This window comes from Grammomys surdaster, unplaced genomic scaffold (assembly GCF_004785775.1).
Source record: "Grammomys surdaster isolate TR1022 unplaced genomic scaffold, NIH_TR_1.0 125861, whole genome shotgun sequence".
Classification (NCBI taxonomy): Eukaryota; Metazoa; Chordata; class Mammalia; order Rodentia; family Muridae; genus Grammomys; species Grammomys surdaster.
In genome coordinates, this window is record NW_021620687.1 from 1,958,994 (window position 1) to 1,976,770 (window position 17,777).

Here is a 17,777-nt window from a genome sequence, read left to right on the forward strand (position 1 = left end):
AGAGAGAGAGAGAGAGAGAGAGAGAGAGAGAGAGAGAGAGAGAGAGATTTGACCTCAGGTTCTACTTGGCATCTCCCTGAGTAAGAAGGGGAAATAAAGAAACATGACCAGGAGTCCCTCTCAAACGGTCTTAAATCTTTCAAAGATTAACTTTGAAAATTCAGATTGTGGACATGGTTAAGGTGAGCACATAAGTAAATTTCTATGGGTACTGTTCACTGATTTCAAGACTAATACAGTTCAAAGAGTTTTTGGGTTTTGTTTTTCTGTTTTTTTTTCTGTTTTGTTTTTTTTAAATACAATAGGTTCTTGAGACGGATGTGCCCATTTCCTTTGACTGGTACTTACGGCTCTGACAGAAGAAACCTCACACACCCTGATGTCAGCTTTTCTCCTGGCCCAGCTGTGTGAAAACAGTTCTCCAATATGGCAGACTCCTCACAGTGCTGGAAGGTCAGAGGAAGTCCCGAGTGCTAGGGTTCAGCTTCTAAGTTCCTGATTTCCTCAGTTCCTCTTAGGGTTTCAGAATTTGCATTTAGAACAAATTCCCAAATGATGCTGGTGCTGCTGGCTCGGGACTCTGTCCAAAAGGTACTGACAGGACAGGTGTGAGGTCCACCCTCACTACAGATGCCAAATGTTTCTTACTGGTCTGCAACAAGGCAAAAGCAGAAACTGAAAATACTTCTGTGGAGATTTCTCAATACGGCACTGTTGTGATGCCTACATACATGATGAGCAGGTACCTGCCATGCGTGTTGGGAGGAGTTGTAGAAGCCCAAATCTCATTCTGTGACAGCCTGAAAAATGCTAAGCTCTGATAATTCAACAAAAAACAGTCTGAGTACAGCCTTCTAATCGTGACTCCATAGTGATGCATTTTGGGAGAATGTAAACTCACCAGTGGGTTAGATTTGGTCTTTCTCATGCAGTAGTAATACCTGGGGAAGGAGAAGTGTTAGAACCTGGACCCCAGGTACACACCTCGGGCTGTAGACACAGACTTGAGTGTGACATTGCATACCTATGGGGTGGGTCAGCCCAGGGACCAAAGGGCTCAGGCTTCTTAGTGGTTGGAAGACTAGAAAAAAAAAATGGAGCAGTCGGAATTTGGGAGGACCAAAGTTGTGTGAGGATCAAAGTGGGTTAGCAGATGTCCTCTCAAAGGGGACTAGAAGCAACTCTCATGTATAAGCATGCAAGATGACTGCAGTCAATAGAAGCTCTCTATTGTCAGAGAGTCACTTAAGCCACAGATCTAAGTAAAAGACTTAATATCTAGGCCTGGCAATATCAGGTTTGGGGGGCAAGCTAGATCAAGAACCCTTCCAGGCCCCATGCAGTGTACTCATGAGGGTAAGGACCAGAAGAGAAGACTTAAAACTATCATCTCCTACAAGAGAAGGGAAGACTTAAAACTATCCACTAGATCACAGTTGTTTGAGCTGCCATTTTGTTTTTATCTTCTTACATATTTTTTATTAAGAGTCCCAAGGATCTCATTGCTAATTATCAGGATTCAGCTGTTCCCTGCCTTATATTGCAGGATCCTCTTGGGCTGGCTGAAAGGAAGCCCATGTGGATGGATCTTTCCCATGATTTCAAAGCCTGATGGATGTGCTTCAAGTTTATTTTGCTAACTGTCTTTCCAAATGGATCTCCTGGTAGCGCTAGGATTTTACTAGCTGTGATTTATTTTTTAATATTTTGTACTTCAAGCTCTGATAAATCCAGTGTTCTTGCTAAGCACTTGTACAAATTAGATTGCAGGCAGAGAAATTCAGCATTCTTACATGTTCAATACATCAGTGCTGAGCAGTGACAGAGGTGTCTGGGTACAAACATCTCGGCTCTCCACCGAAGCCTCTGCTCTGTTAAGCCTCCCTTGACCAGAGCCATTCAGGGAAAGGTTCTTTTGACTTACCGATTCACCCCTACTGTTTCTGCTACCCGCAGCCAGTACCACTCCAAAAATAGTAAATGGACAATTCAATAAACAAAGACTCCATGAGTTTTAAATTGTATACCATTCTCCATAAAGTAATGACATTCTCTCACGGTTCCACTCTGTCCCATCCAGGAGATGAGTCATTCTTTCACCTAATGTATTCACTCACAGTGTATACAACATCCACAGAGTAGCCATTGCAGTTAACCAACACACTGTCTGAAGTACCACAGTATCTCCTCCAAAGTAAACGTAATCATCTACAAAGTAAACGTAATCTACTTCTAATGCCTAAGCAGAAGATAGGCATAGCTATGCCAAGAAAACATTGCTGATTGCTTCCTTCAGGTAAAAGCTACACAGAAGCCTGCTTTGCCTGTAGTCCAGTATGACACCCATGGCTGGCTTTTCTCCCCAATCTGCTGGCTTACCTTCATCCTGAGACTAAGACCATAGTTCCCTTCAGGGTTGCAGGGTAGCTGCAGGTGGTAGGTAATATGAGCTTTCAGCTTCCTTTTTAGAAACCAGAAGGAGAAAGAGAGGGAAAGTCAGTGGTATCCGTATGATTGACAAGGGATATACCCTGTACTGGTGGGCTGACATCTGGGGGTATCTGAACCAATCGCTGTCCAAAGTATGGTCAGGAGTGGCTTAAACCAGTAAGACTCACTGGGTTTGGAAGTGGTCTCAGAGTTAGACCAAAGGGATATGTTATACTCAAAGGGAGAAAGGGACAGATCCTGGGAAGGTGCCCGCAGTGTTCACGATGCTGCCTCTCTTGCATCACCTGAAACCTGTCAGCCAGTTTTCTCATCTCTAACAGACCACCTCTGACTCTGCCGCTCTGGAGCTCTGTGGTGGTCTCAATAAGTGCGCATTACACTGAATAAGGGAGAAGATAGGCCAAAGGAGGCAGCCACTGCATTTAGATACTCTTTCCCTTCATGGACTTGCTCCAAATAGGTCCTTTCCCTTTCTGTAGGGCAGCTATAGGTCTGAAAAAGAACAACAAAAACCTTTGTTCGGCAAGATTGCTCACATGATCATCTACCAGGATATGATGCAGCCTCAAAAAAAAGAAAAAAGAAAAAGGAAAAGAAATGTAAGCTAATGTTTCGAATCCATGCAAAGAGTTTCTCACTGAAGTTGTCACTTGGTGATAGAATGCGTGCCTAGAATGTACAGGGCTCTGGCTGAAAAAAGAAAAAGAATATTTCTAAGTAATGATGTTAATATATTTGCTACATTAATATACTTGTATGCATGTAGTATAATTATTACTATATTAAAACAAAAGGGGAAATGAAGGAAGTGGAGGGGAAGTTACAAGGCATAGAGCATGCGGGGTACTGTAAGGAGAACTTTACCAGCTGCCAAGCCTTCTGCCTGGGCTTGGTGATACCCACTTAGACATGAAAAACTTGAATTTCCTAGAAAGGAAAGCCAGTAATTTATAAGCAACAAAATTGCATTTGAACTCCAATTATTATGACTTTGAATTTTATTTCCTGTTCCCCTTACTAAAAGCACTTGCAAAGGTGGATGGCCTCCATCACTCATTAATCACCTCCTCACCTGTGCCCTCCGTGGGGACAGTCTGGAATCCTGCCACAGGCTCACATCGCTTCAGGTTTGGGGAAAGATCACTCAGGAACCAGGTGTTAGGACTACAGAGGAGTTTTAGAAGATCTGGGGACAAGGTTTATGAAGAGCAAGCCAGGCATGTTCTCTCTCTCTGAGAATGGTGGGCTCACTAACAACAGAGGAAGCCAGCAGTTGGGGCACAGCATGTTTCAAAGGCCCTTAGGCCACAAGAGTTGCTGTGCTCCCAGGATTCTTTCCCATCTGCTTTCCTCCAGGACACAATTTATTCTTTAGATGGAATCTCCAGGGTCACCTTAATTCTGCATAACGTTCTTCTGAAGAAGTCATTGAAGGAAAGGGACTGTCAACACTCAACTCTTCCTCATTCAGAGTCTAGAGTAGAGGACTCTGTAATTCTGCTCTGCTTGCTCACTAGGTGGCTTGCATGCTGTGGCTTGTGTTGGGTGCTCAGCATACTCAACGTATTAGCATCTTGTGTCTCTGGGCTCTCAGTGCACAGACTAGCAGCATAGACAGAGCCACAAAGATGACACCATGCTTCATTAGCCGGTCTTGCCTGAGGTGATGCAATACGGCCAAACACTGTTGGTATTTGTCTTAAGTATTTGTCTTAATGCTTGGGACATCAGTCCAAACTGGTTGAAACAGAATTTTGATTGCTTTTACCCATTTATTTCCACATAGGTGGCTTGACCTCTACCCAAGAATCCTCTCTCCACTGAGCTTTCCCCGTGATATAAACCTGAGGATTCCTAGCTCCTGCCCTGGTGCCATGGTAGCCACCTGTTTAATTGATCTGCATCTCAGTCATCCCAGTTGTCAACATTTTGAGTCACATCTACAAATAAAGGGTAGCCTATGCAATTCCTGAACATGGAAGAATAAGGAAGAAATTTGGAACCAACTGGAAGGTTCCAGACCATCTATCTATTGCTCCCTTGGACCTCTGACTACACTCTGCCATGTTCCCCACAACTTCCCCAAATAATTCTCCCTCTACCCCCCGTACAGTCATCCTACATGAACCCCAAGTCATCACTTTCTTCTGAAGTCAACCCAAGGTGCCAAGGTGGGTTCTCAATATAGAGCCCCAAGAAGCCAGGCTTTCAGAGCATGCACTGCAGTGTCTTCTGTGAATATGTTTATGGGAAACAAGAAGAGAGTAGCCAGGATCCTTTCAACTGATGTCTAGAACACTCTCCCTCAAGACACTGTTGGTTGCAAGTAGTGTTTTAAAAATTATCAATGTCTTGAACAAAATGGAGCAGCGAAAGATACATGGTCTGGGTCCCAGGCATGCTTCTGCCTCCCAGTAATATCAAGGTGCTTTTACCACAGGTTCATGCTCAGCCATTCTTGGCAAGTGTGCCAGCCTCAGCCAGGCCTTTTTGTTGAAAGCTGGTGGGCAGGGTACGATTGTTTTTTTTTTTTAAATCCTTTTTGGTATTTGTGGCATAAGCAAGGGAAACGTTTTTCCAGAAAGACACTCACTTGGGCCATCCATCTCAGTCAGAAACAGGTCACAAGGTCATCTCAGCCACTGTCTGACGAAGGTCCTGAAGCCATCACTATTGGCTTTTTCAATTGGGATTTTCCCTAGAGATGTGGGCAGGGAGAGGGCTCCCGTGTCTCGGGGATTCTGCCAGAAAGTGAATACCATGGACAACCAGCCACATCTGCTATTAGAATCTACTTGAAAAAGACAACAGAGTTGGCTCATGTGGTGGTAGTCAGCCAAAGGGTGCAGGAGGATGTGTTATCAGTAGTAAAGGCTGAAGGGGCTTTTGGAGCAAGAAAGCTAGGGTAGAATGCTTGTTTTGTTTTTGTCTTTGCTTTTGTTGCTGAGTAACAACCATCCCAAATCTTAGTAGCCTAGAACAGTACCAGGGATCCTTTTTTACAGGTTAGGAGATTGACTGGAGGTCCCCCGCCAGTGCGAATGTGCCACACTCACCAGAGTAGGGCTAGACCGTTGATTCTCAACCTGTGGGTCGCGACCCCCTCACCAACCCTCTCTCTCCAAAAAATGTTTACATTAAAATTCATAACAGTAGCAAAACTATAGCTCTGAAGTAGCAACAAAAATACTTTTATGTTTGAGGGGCACCACAACATGAGGGACTGTATTAAACGGTTGCAACAGTAAGAAGGTTGAGAGCCCCTACACTCTCTCATGGGGCCACAGGCACTGGCTGGGATATACTGGTCTTCATTGGGACAGTACATATCTATTCCTCATAGCTTCTCACCCTCTAGCAGGCCAGATCAGGCTTATGCACTCAGCAGTCCAAGGGTTCCAAGAGCATGAGTTATCTATGGGCTATACGTGTTGTCATGAGACCTGGTCACAGAATGAGGACACTGTCAGGCAAGACACCATGCCAACCAGGAGCTGCAAAAATTACATTAGAGTCAGCTCCTGGGAAAAATGAAGAGTGGTGGACACTTAGGTCATTAGTCTACCCAGTTGCCTTGGAGGGACATTATTCTCTGCCCTACAATCCCTTTTATTACTGAAGTAAAACCATCAGAAGAATGCTCCTAAATACACAAATTCTTGTAAGTACTTAACACAGTGTTGGGCACAATTTGCTTGTTTTAATGGTCAGAACCCATACCGTTATCATCATTACTAAAATCAGTGACAATTATGATAATATCGAGGTCCTTTCTGCTGGGTGATGATTCCCCTGGGAGACGAGCTTCCAAACAATCCAGACTTGCTGGAAACTCAGGTTGGCTCCCCAGCAGCTGCTGATCCCTGCCACTTCCCAGGCCATTTGGTGAGGACCATTGTCCCTGGGATGCTTGCCCCTTGTCTGTGTGCTCAGAGTGCCTCTCCAGTGAACGCTTGCAATGAAGCTTTGTACTGTGAATGCGGCTAACTCTGGCCAGCACAGCCTCCAGAAGGAAAGAAAGCTGTCGTCCTTCGCCAGATAACCAAATTGATACTCCTTCCCACTGTCCCACCTGTGCCCAGGGAAGAACTAGCAACATGATGACACAATTCAGTGTTGCCAGAGTAGGCAGCAAGTGATAAGAAAACTCCTTTCGCTTCTTCGTCTGCCAGGGACCAAGTATTCAAACCAGTTGACGACTTGAGTCCTAAGTCTATAGACAACAGGCTGTTTTTAAAGAGGCTATTTTGTTCTGGATGATGCTGGCCTTGGTACCCAGGCAGCCTCTGCCCACACCAAGGAGGGAAGGACCAGCAGCTTGCTAGCTTCATGTCATCTGCCACCACGGCCTTCCCATCTGCTCGGGGACACGGCCGGACAATTTTCAACATATAATTGCAGTCCTTTGTAAATTAGACTGAAACAGAATCAACAGCTTGATCGTGACCCCACAGCAGGGATTTCAAGGACATTTTCTACCCGGACTCAAAGCCAAAGCTGGCCTTCCCCTGTGTGTACATCCAGCTGCCTGTCCATCTCAGGGGGTTCTGTTTATCTGTCCGCCTACCGTGTTTTCTGGCTCTTCACGGTTTTTCTTTGTCCTTTCCTTTTATCAGGCACTATATTTCTGCCTTGCAAATGTGCTGGTTGTAACTGGACACCTTCTATAGATTATGTTGCCACAATAGCCATTGTCAGCTCTCCCTAGCTAATTGTAGCCCCACCCCGCCTCATCTGGCTGGAGTTAAGATGGATGTTCAATTTGCATTATTTATGTCTTTTGCTCTGTGTTTCAGTGATGTACTTTTGCATAACATATGTAAAATTCTGCTGACGTGGAGAATTCATCTGGCCTGAGATACTCAGAAGAGTCGGGGGCAGAAGGTGGTCGGGGGGAGGACTCTGTAAATTCAAAAGCCGTCAAACAGCTCTGTGCTCATCTGGTTCTAAGAAAAAGGTGGGGGAGAAGGAAAATGTGCTCCTAGTATTGAAGACTCTGTGTGTGTGTGTGTGTGTGTCTGTGTCTGTTTGTCTGTGTGTGTGTGTCTGTCTGTGTGTGTGTCTGTGTGTGTATGCCTGTGTGTGTGTCTGTGTGTGTGTGTGTCTGTGTGTCTCTCTGTGTGTATGTGTGTGTGAATGTGTGTCTCTGTGTGTGTCTGTGTGTCTGTGTGTGTGTATGTGTGTATGTGTGTGTGTGTGTGTGTATGTGTGTCTGTCTGTGTGTGTGTATGTGTGTGTGATCGTGTGTCTGTGTGTGTGTGTGTGTGTGTGTGTTACTCTAGACAGCCTAGTGAGCTCTTTCCCTTAAAGAGTTTAGGTTCTATCTGGGCTTCAGAAGGTCAAGGCAAAGGGTTCAGGTCTATGTTAGGTGCAAACACAAGCCTGTTGCTATAATTAATGAGCATCTGTTTGTAGAGGAAGAAGCTGAGACTTCCTTAACATTACACAGAGTGAGGAACAGAGCTGAGGCTCAACCCAGTTGGCCTGACTTAAAAGCCCCAGATGAGGGGACTGGCCTGTAGTTTGGGGGACGATTACTTACCTTGCATGTGTGAGGCCCCAGTTTCCATCTCTACCATCTCAATAAATAAATGAAAGGATTTTGAAGGCAGTCTCTGATCCAAGCAGTCTGAGCCACGGCCTCTTTGAACTGATCCATTTCTGATCTTGCCCCTCTTGACTCTCAACAACATTTCTGTGTCTCCTTAGCATGGAATCTGTTGTTGGGGGAAAAAAAACAAAAGAGTTTTATTTTGGTCACCATTTCATCACTGCTTGGCCACATAGGATGTACCTCAGTCCCCAAACACCTCCTAACCAAGTACTGGGAAACATGTACAGGCAGTGCTAGGCTTGTAACCTTCTGTGAAAATGCATGTGCTTGTTTAGACCCTGTGAGCCTGCCTTTGCTCTGCTGAGGTGCATGCATCAGTAATTCTGAGGTTTGTCCGCTGACCTCTAGAGCCCAGGTTCCCCCAGGGAGAGGGCAGGAGGTTTTATAGCCCAAGCAGTAGGATGATGATGTGTGCACTTGCTATACAATGGATCCTCTGGGCTTGAGATGTTGGAAGCATTGCTCCAAACTAGATCTCACACACCAGATCTCTTTCTTCCCCGTTGTCAGTCTGTGGAGAGGCACTCTGTGCTCGTATCTGCACTGCACCAGGACCCTGATCTCTTCACTGGTGCCACTCATTGTTTTTTTTTTTTTTAATCTTGGCCACACCAAGCTTTTGTTCTGTTCTGTCCATCTCATTTCCTTCCGTTCTATGGCTCAGCTCCACCGCCCACTAGGCTACCTGGTCCACTGAGCAGTGGATGAACCTAGGGGTATCGGGAACTGTCGGCTATTCATGTGTATTCACTCCTTTGGGGGATGACAGTGGTTTCCTTTTGTAGGACCTTATGTGTGATTTAGGATACATGAATTAGGTAAGAGCATCCTTTGCCATTAAGAGCCAGACACATGACACCAGCCGTCATCAGCAGAAGGGAAAAAAAGTGGAGGTTGCTTTTACTGAAGAGAAAGAAGGAAGCTTCCCAGGGGACACAGGTGAAGTTAACAGCGACCACCACCACCATCATCATCATTGTTTTGTGAGTCTAGATATGTATATGCATGCACCATGTTCATTCTTAGTACCTGAGGAGGCCAGAAGAGGGTGTTGGATCCCCTAGAATTGGAGTTACACAGTTATGAGCTACCATGTAGGTACTTGGGAATTGAAACCAGGTCCTCTGGAAGAGCAGTGCATGCTCTAAACCACTGGGTCATCTCTCCAGCCCTCTCAGCAGCCACCTAGCTACTGTGGAACCTGAAAATGAGAACATATGGGCAGGATGAAATCTAAGAGGTGGAGAGACACCGGGTCTTGTTGAGGCTGGCCGTCGTGTGCTCCAGTTCAAGCTGTACCCAGAACCCCGCCCTTCTCACCTGTGCCCTTTGCTTTGGCCACTTTAACTTTTGTGTCTCTATTTCAGTGGAAACTCCTGAGTAAATCCTGGATTTGACCACACCCAAGCTCTTCCAACCTTGCCACACTGACTCCTTCCCCCGCTCAAATTGAAGTGCCAAGGAGACAACGCTTAATCTCCCAGTGACTTGCTCTTCAGAGAGGGTTCACATTCTCTCTAAGGAAACTAATGTTTGTCCTGGGCAAAGTGTGCATTTAGGACAGCAGGTATTCCTGAGACATGCACTGCAGAGGAGACTTTACCGAATAAGCCTGCCGCCGTGAGCTTGTCTGCTTCTGGAAATGTCCCTAGCGTGTTGTGTGTTGAGTCCTTGATCTCCACTGTACCATGTCGGGAGGTGATGGAACCCCGAGGAAGTGGGACCTAGAGGAAGAAAGGAAGGAAGGCCACTGAAGAAGTTTCCCAGAGGAGTGAGTGAGGACCCCAAGGTTTCCTTGTCTCCTTTTTTCTTCTGAGCTGCCACCGGAAAGCGGCCTCCTCTGCATCTGCTCCTAGATGGGGGAGAAAGTGAGCAAGAGATTGAAATTTAAAGATGGAAGGACTGAGGCGGGAAGGTCACAAGTTCACAGCCAGCGTGGGGTGAATAGTGAGTTCCAGGTCAGCCTGGGTGACATAGTGAGATTCTGTCTCAATGATAAACACACGAAGACGACCAAGAGCCTGGGGGACTTGACTGTGTCAGTCAATCATTTCATACAGGCCTTATTCGAATTCTGACTGATTTGAATAAAAACCTTCTTCCATCCCATTAGGAGGCAAATATCCAGTAATTTCCACTTCTCACTTGATATTATCATTAAGGTTTCGAATGGATTGCTATTAAACATCAGTGGTAGAATTTTTAATACTAATCATTTAGGCTTAATGAGTAAAAATATTAATTTCAGGTTATATACATATTTTTGTAGCAGGCAAGTAAAATGAAGTGTTCAATAAAAGTTTTTAGGCATAAAAATACATTCCAGAGGATTGAGATAATATGAGAAAAGTAGAATATAAATTATTCATTTATGGAAATCAAGAAGTACTATAAAATTTCAAGAGGTTTTTTTTTTTCTATACACTTAAAAAAAACCCAGCAAGTATTGGAACTGGGGAGACATCTTGGTGGGCAAAGGGTTGAGGACCAGAGTTTGGATCCACAGCACCCATGTAAATGCCTGATAGGCACTGTGGCTCGCCTGCAATTCTGACTGAGATGGAAGACCCTGGAGCAAACTGGCTTGGTAGAAGCACTGAAATGGCAGGCTTCAGGCTCAATCGAGAGGTCCTGCCTTAAAGAATAAGGTGGAAATGGATCAAGAAAGACTCGAAATGTTGGCCTCAGGCCTCTGCACACACGCATGCACACTAGCAGACAAGTGTGCACCCTCACATGTGTAAACATTACCACCTCACACACACGTGCAGATACGTGCAAAAAAGAGAAAGCATCAAATTGAATAGATTCTGTGGCTACGTTTGAAACAATCATATAATGTTTTAATGTCAGTACCTAAAATGGTAAAAAGTTACATCCAGAGTAGCTGTTATAACTCATGATTTTAAAAAGCGTAAACTCTAACCTAAAATTGTAACATCGTACATGGTTTCAAATCTTCCCAGGGCTACGGAAACATGAGTTTGAAAATGTCTGCTGACTTTACCTCTGCTCAGTACGTTTTGATTTCAATGCCTTTCTTACCTCCACAACTACCAACATATATGATTCTGGTTGTCTGTGACCTAACCACAATCTGAATATATCAATGGAAAGTCTCTGAGAAGTGTAGACGGTTTAAATCGTAAACCCACTGGATAGCCTGGTGAACTCCCAGAGCACCCAGCTCCTGCCTGGAACGGGAATCCTCTCTTTATCCAGTGGACTCTCTCCCACTAGTCACAGCCATCTTGATTAGCAGTCAGATTGCCTGTATTCAAACACTGGTGTATTTAAGAACAACCCCAAAGTTCACAAGGGGTGGTGCAGAGAAGGTCCCAGGATGTCAAACAAAGAAGGAAAGCTAAGCTTCTGCTACCAAGAGTCAATGCTGCAGGACACATAGGAAAAACAACGGAGAGGATTGGGAACTTGGTGACTTCAGGCTTCCACTGGGGATCTTTGAAGGTGTCCTTGATAAATAAGAGAGAAAACTCTTCTTAGCCACACCCTTCAAAATGTGTTGTATGAAACCAAATCCAGATAACTCCAAAGCCTCCGATGGTTACAATGTGGTGTGTTGAGAGATAAGGGCTTCTAGGCATCCCTCACTGCAGCCGTTCATCTGCTGAAATCGCTGAGTCAATGCTGCGTTCGACACCCACGTGAGGACCCAGGAAAGCACCACTGGAGACCTACACACCTCTGGTTACAAAGCTTAATGCTGGTCAGATCCTTAAGCTGCCCTCAGCTGGCACACCTGGATGAGAATAGTGAATGAAATCCTTGCACTGAAGAAACAAATGCTCTGAGGGAATCCCCAGGCAAAACTTAAATGTCAAGGGTGTTACTGTGTACCATTACAAACCTCTCAATCTGCTCTTAACACAGCACCTTGGTTTTTCTGTAGTCCCATGAGAAGATGAAGTTGAAGCTGAGCTACAGGGGGTTTAGAGGACATGTCCTGTCAAACTCAAGGATAGCCTACATAGTAGTAAAGTCACAGATCTGTCACTCTGGGTCCTTTCTTTTTCAAATGTTCTGCAGGTTCTGCCTTCAGACGTCCACTGTGAGGGATTTACCAGCAGCAATCTGAGCATCTCTGTTAGGCAGAGTCAGCTATATTTTGGGAGGGGGCCTTAAAAGATAACACTAATAATACCCATATCCATCACTGAGAAAAAATAGTTACAAGCTGCTCTTCTGAGCATTGTGGGTACAAAGTGCCATGGGTATGCTGTTTTCTGCTGTGTAAACAGTGCTTAGGGGAAGCCCAAGTGGCTTGTTAAAGGCACATTGGACTCTGTGTTATGAATTTCTACACATTTGCCATTTTCAACTGATATTCTTGTCCACACATTCTTACACACTTTAGTTTGATTCTTGCACAAAGTGTCGTCTTGAGAGATAAGTCTTCTTTGGACTAGAAGTTGGAGTGTGAAGCTCTTGCCACTCCTTCCTAAAAGCTATTCTAGACTTGGCTCCTCAGATGCTATGCTGGCAGGAGGCAACTCTGCAAGACAGTTTTTCTGTTTGTTTTTGGCTTTTAGCAATCAGAGTAGCCCAACGTTTCCCTCGGTGATTACCTACGACACCAAGGAGGGACATCAAGCTGGCCCGGAGGGTAGAGATGCTTATGGGACAAACCTGAAGACATGAGTTCCATTTCCAGAACCCACATAAGTGTGGGAGGAGAGAAGCAGCCCCACAGTTTGTCTTCTGACATCCACACACACACCGTGATGCATACATACCTGAACGTAATTGCTTTTCTCATACACACATAATAAATAAATAATCATAGTGACACAGGACTGAACCCCAGCTCTTGAGAGCTGAGGCAGGAAGATACTAAGTTCAAGGCTAGTCTAGACCATATGATGTAATCCAGTCTCAGACCAAAAAAAAAAAAAAAAAACCAAAACAAACAAACAAACAAAAAACAAAAACAAAAAACAAAACAAAAAAAAGCCTTGCCAATTTTTGCTAATCATCGCTATCTCACTCATTTAACGGATATTAATGGTCTATCTGCGGAAGGCAATCTTCAGTTTTAAATACGGGAGTTCAGGTCGCTGAAGGCTACTTGAGATCCACTGCAAAGCAGGAAACAATATCATGGAGACAGGAAGTCCAGCTTCACCCCTCCTCCCTGCCAGGGTCTGACACTGAGCTCAGGCTAACATTTTGCTTCAGCACGGGTGGCAGAGGATCGATAACAGGAATGCCTGGGCCTGTGGCTCAGTTTATCTGGAGAGTCCCAGACTCTCCACCTACCTTCCTCCCACATTGGCACAAAGACTCCGGCTTATGAGGGGGGTGGGGGGGAGGCTCTCCTAGTTTAGTAACAGATTTCTTGGAACAAATCAGTTTGTTGACAGCTCATCACCACCTTCAAATCCTTGCCCTGGTGCACCTTCCAGGAAAACGTGTGGGTCACCACCACCACACCCAGAAGTTAGAATAAAAGGTGTCAGGGAGGAGCATGTCCTTCAGCCAGTACCTGGGAATGATCCTGTTTTCATATTTTAACCATAATCCCTGCAAACAAAGGCATACAAAGAGCCATCCACACCGTAAGAAAATTCACCTAGTCTATTTATGTCTGTTTATTAAAAATCAAAGCCTAGATAGCTTGTCATGCATATTTTTTCTGCCTTGTTCTTAGACCATCAGATCTTAGGGCTCTAAGGTGTCTGCTTACCAACCAACGCACTACATCTCCCAGTGACACACACACACACTCACACACACACACTGTGTGTGTGTGTGTGTGTGTGTGTGTGTGTGTGTGTGTGTGGTAGATCTGAAACTCAAATTGCATTGGTTGTTCGTACTCTATCTGGCTGTCTTATCCCCCAACGGCCATTGCTGGTGATTCACGAAACAGTTTATGGTTATGACTTCTTCTGATCAAAGGGATTTCAAGAAATAACTACCTAGTAATGATAGCAGCTCGGGACTGGGCAGCCTATCAGAGACTCGCGAGAGGACCTCCCAGCATCTCAGCAACCATAATACAGACAGAGGCCTACGTGTCTCTCTCTGTGGAGGGAGATCTACTCAGTCATCAGAGAGGAGAGGCTGCCAGCAACAAACCGAAAAATCATCAAGAAACAACCCATCTTCCAGACTCAGGGGACACTGTGTGCTGAGCCTCTGTACAAGGTCACCCTGTACCAACCTTGAGGAACACTGGCCAGAGTTTTTCCTCCCCAACCTCTGAGAAAGTGGAGACGGAGACCTTAGTTTGGCATTTTGGAAACCATAATATCATACCAGAGGAGCTGGTTATTTTCCATTTTCTTCTCTTTGTATCTCAGCCAGGGCTTTCACCTGGTTTCTCATAAAGCAAGCTAATATTTATAGGTGGGAAACAGTGCTGGGTGCCTTGATAAGCTCAAAGCAACACTTAAATATGTGTGTGGACCACTTAATCACAAGATCTGGGATATATAAACATGCCACATACGCTCCCCCTCCTGCATTTGGGGCCTCAAAATTTGATCCAAGTCTGGGAGTTAAAAAGTCCCATTTTGTGTAATCAGGTTCTAGTTGAACATGATTGCTGAATTATTTTAAATTGAAGACACATGTCTGGGGGTTGAGCTCTACGTATTATTTCAGGATGGTGTCCATTAGGTCTTATCCACAGGGGCTATCTTCAACTTTTGCCACATTCAATGCATTCTTCATACATCAGCATTTGCAAAATAGTGAATCATATATAAGGGAAAATTGGGGGAATGTGGTCCTCGTTAAAGGGTGATTTTTTTTTTTTTTGGAAATTATCTTGAATGCATTATTCAGACCCAATTCTAGCCTCCCCTGCTAAGGGTCCCAGTGCTTGCTAGAAAAGTTCGAGGGGGAGAAAGAATATTTTACAGACAGCAACGTTGCATAAATAAATACGCCCATGCAGCCATTGTGCAAGGGCCTTGTGTGAGGCTGCATCTTCAAAGCCTTTACAACTGAATCAACATTTGTGTTAACTTCTTGCTGGTCCCAAACACTTTAAGTGTCTTAATTGCAGATCTAAATTGCTGCTACAGCTTTTCACCAAATGTGTTTGTCCCTGAATCAAGGCCCTGCCAGACTTCACCTTGGAAGGGCAGCCGGTCTATCACATAAATTGTTACATCAGCAAGGCCATTACCCCGATTTGAAGGTCTCGTGCTTCCCGTTGGGGGACAATTAGCCAAAGAGGAACTGAAAGACTGAGTCAAATGGATGTCCAAGCATTCTGAAGATCTCTTCCGTGCTGGGTGATGGGGCATCTGCCCTGTGGATGCTCATGGGTATAACATGAGGAGGGATAACTCATGTAGCAGAAAATTTACTCAACATAGCTAGTTCAATAACAGTGAACTCAGAGAGTAGAGAAGTCCCAATATCGGTCTGCATCACCCCCAAAAGAAACTCCACACTCACTTACAACCCCCTCACTTCCTTGATAATCACCAGTCTACTTTCTGTTTCTGGTTTCCCTTGTAGGGCATTTCACAGAAGTGGAATCACTCAGACTGTGCTCTGTTTTGTCTGCCTTTTTTCACTTAGCATAACTTCTTTTAATTTATTCACTTTACTTCTCACACACTGCCTCCTGCCAGCTACCCCCCCTACACACACACACACACACACACACACAATTCTTCCCCCACTCCACCTTCTCCAAGCAGTTAGGGGACTCCAGGATATCCTCCCACCGTGGTGCTTTAAGTCTCTGTGAGGCTAGGCACATTCTCTTCCACTGAGCCCAGACAAGGCGCCCAGCTAGAAGAACATATCCCATGTATGGGCAACAGCTTTTGGGGTGGCCCCTGATCCAGTTGTTCCAGACTCACATGAAGGCCATGCTGCACATCTGCTACCTGTGTGTGGGAAGGCTTAGGCCCAGCCATGTTTGCTCTTTTTCGGTTGGTGGTTCAGTCTCTGACAGCCCCAATGGTCCAGGTTAGTTGACTCTGTTGGTCTTCCTGGGGAGTTCCTACCCTCTTCTGGGCCCACAATCCTTTCTCCTATCCTTCTATGAGAGTCCCCAAGCTCCATGCACTGTTTGACTGTGGGTGTCTACATCTGTCTGATTCAGTTACTAGGTGGAGGTTCTCAGCGGACAGCCACTTAGCATAACTTTTAAAGATTGGTCCACATTTCAAACGTCACCACTTTGTCTTCATTGCTGGGCACCAGTTCATTGAGTAGATGCAAGACATTTAGTTCACCTAGACATCAGCTGATAATTTACTTGTGTTGCTTTTACTTTGTAGCTACTGTGAAGGGATGCTGCGTGGACATTTCTGAAGAAAGTAGGTCAGCCTGAGGTAGGACGTCTATCGTCACCCACCATAATCCTTAAGCTGTATTTAATTTGTTTAGATTCGTCACTCAGGTTCTTCTTAAAGCTGCCTATTGGGTAAGAACATTCCAGAATAAAGTAGTTTTGCAAAGATTTCAAGAAACAATTTTTTAATCAGGGTGAGAACATTAGTGATCCCAGGGCATGACTGGTTAAAATCAAGAAAAGGAATATTTTGGGAGGAAGTTTTGAGACCAAAAAAAAAAAAATCTGAAGAGCCTCAGAGACCCTTCTGTGCCCATCACAGGCCGGACTTTCCAGCACTTAAACTCACCTGCACCCCACTGTGCAAATATTCCTCTGGCAGCCCGGGCACATGCGGCCTGATGCCTGGAAGTCCTGCTGACTTGAATAACAGGAGCCTGCTCAGGGAGAAGCCAAGTTGGAAATGGCAGGAGAGGTGGAGAGGTCACAACTCGGGAACAGGGTTGTCAGGCTTTGTTTATTTCCATTTTCCACAGCTTCGGCAGCCGATAGGAGACTTGGCAGCCCTGTCATCAAGAAAGGAGTTCTCTACCTGTTGGGATCCAGCAAGATCACAAAAGGCCCTTACATTCTTCCCTAGTCATGCATGTAGGGCCAGGAAAAAAAATCTCACATCATGAGAACCCCCTCCACGGGGCCCCCGGTGGGAAGCCAGTGAATGAGAAGAAGCACGATACAGATCTACGCCAAAGCCCAGTACCTCATTCACTCTGCTGTGACCCCAGCTATGGCCTTGATTGGATCACTAATCTCTCTGGGCCTTGATTTCCTTCTTAAAAAGTGAAGGAGTGGATGTCAGGATACTTGCTAGAGCCTTTTGCTATACCCACTGTTCTGTATCTCCAATAACTTTTGAAATTTTACTCTTTTGAAACACATACTGAGATTTTAAAGCAGCATCGTTGCACTGGAAGCAATCAGCTCACAGATACCAAGGGACACGGTCTGGAACAGCAACTGGTGAATAATTAGCATTTGGAACACATCTTTTTTTTAATGCCACCCTGTGCCCCAGTGGCAACCATTTTGCAGATGGAAAAAAATTGTTGTTGATTTTTCTACATATCCTTGCAGGTTGTTTAGCTCCTTAGCATCAGAGTTGGGAATTGGACCCACGTTTTAGGGCTTTCCGACATTTATTGTGTCAATTAATCTGAATTGCCTGAGAACAGAGAAATTAATCAGTGGAGAGTGGAGAGTGGTGTGCATCAGGTACTGCCAGGAAGTCTGACTCATTGGCCAAATACAACGTCTCGTTCCTTCCTGGTTTTATCTTCTGGCTTAGGCTCTTTGACAGTCACAAGTGGCGTGATAGAGACTGATTCTCTCTCTCTCTCTCTCTCTCTCTCTCTCTCTCTCTCTCTCTCTCTC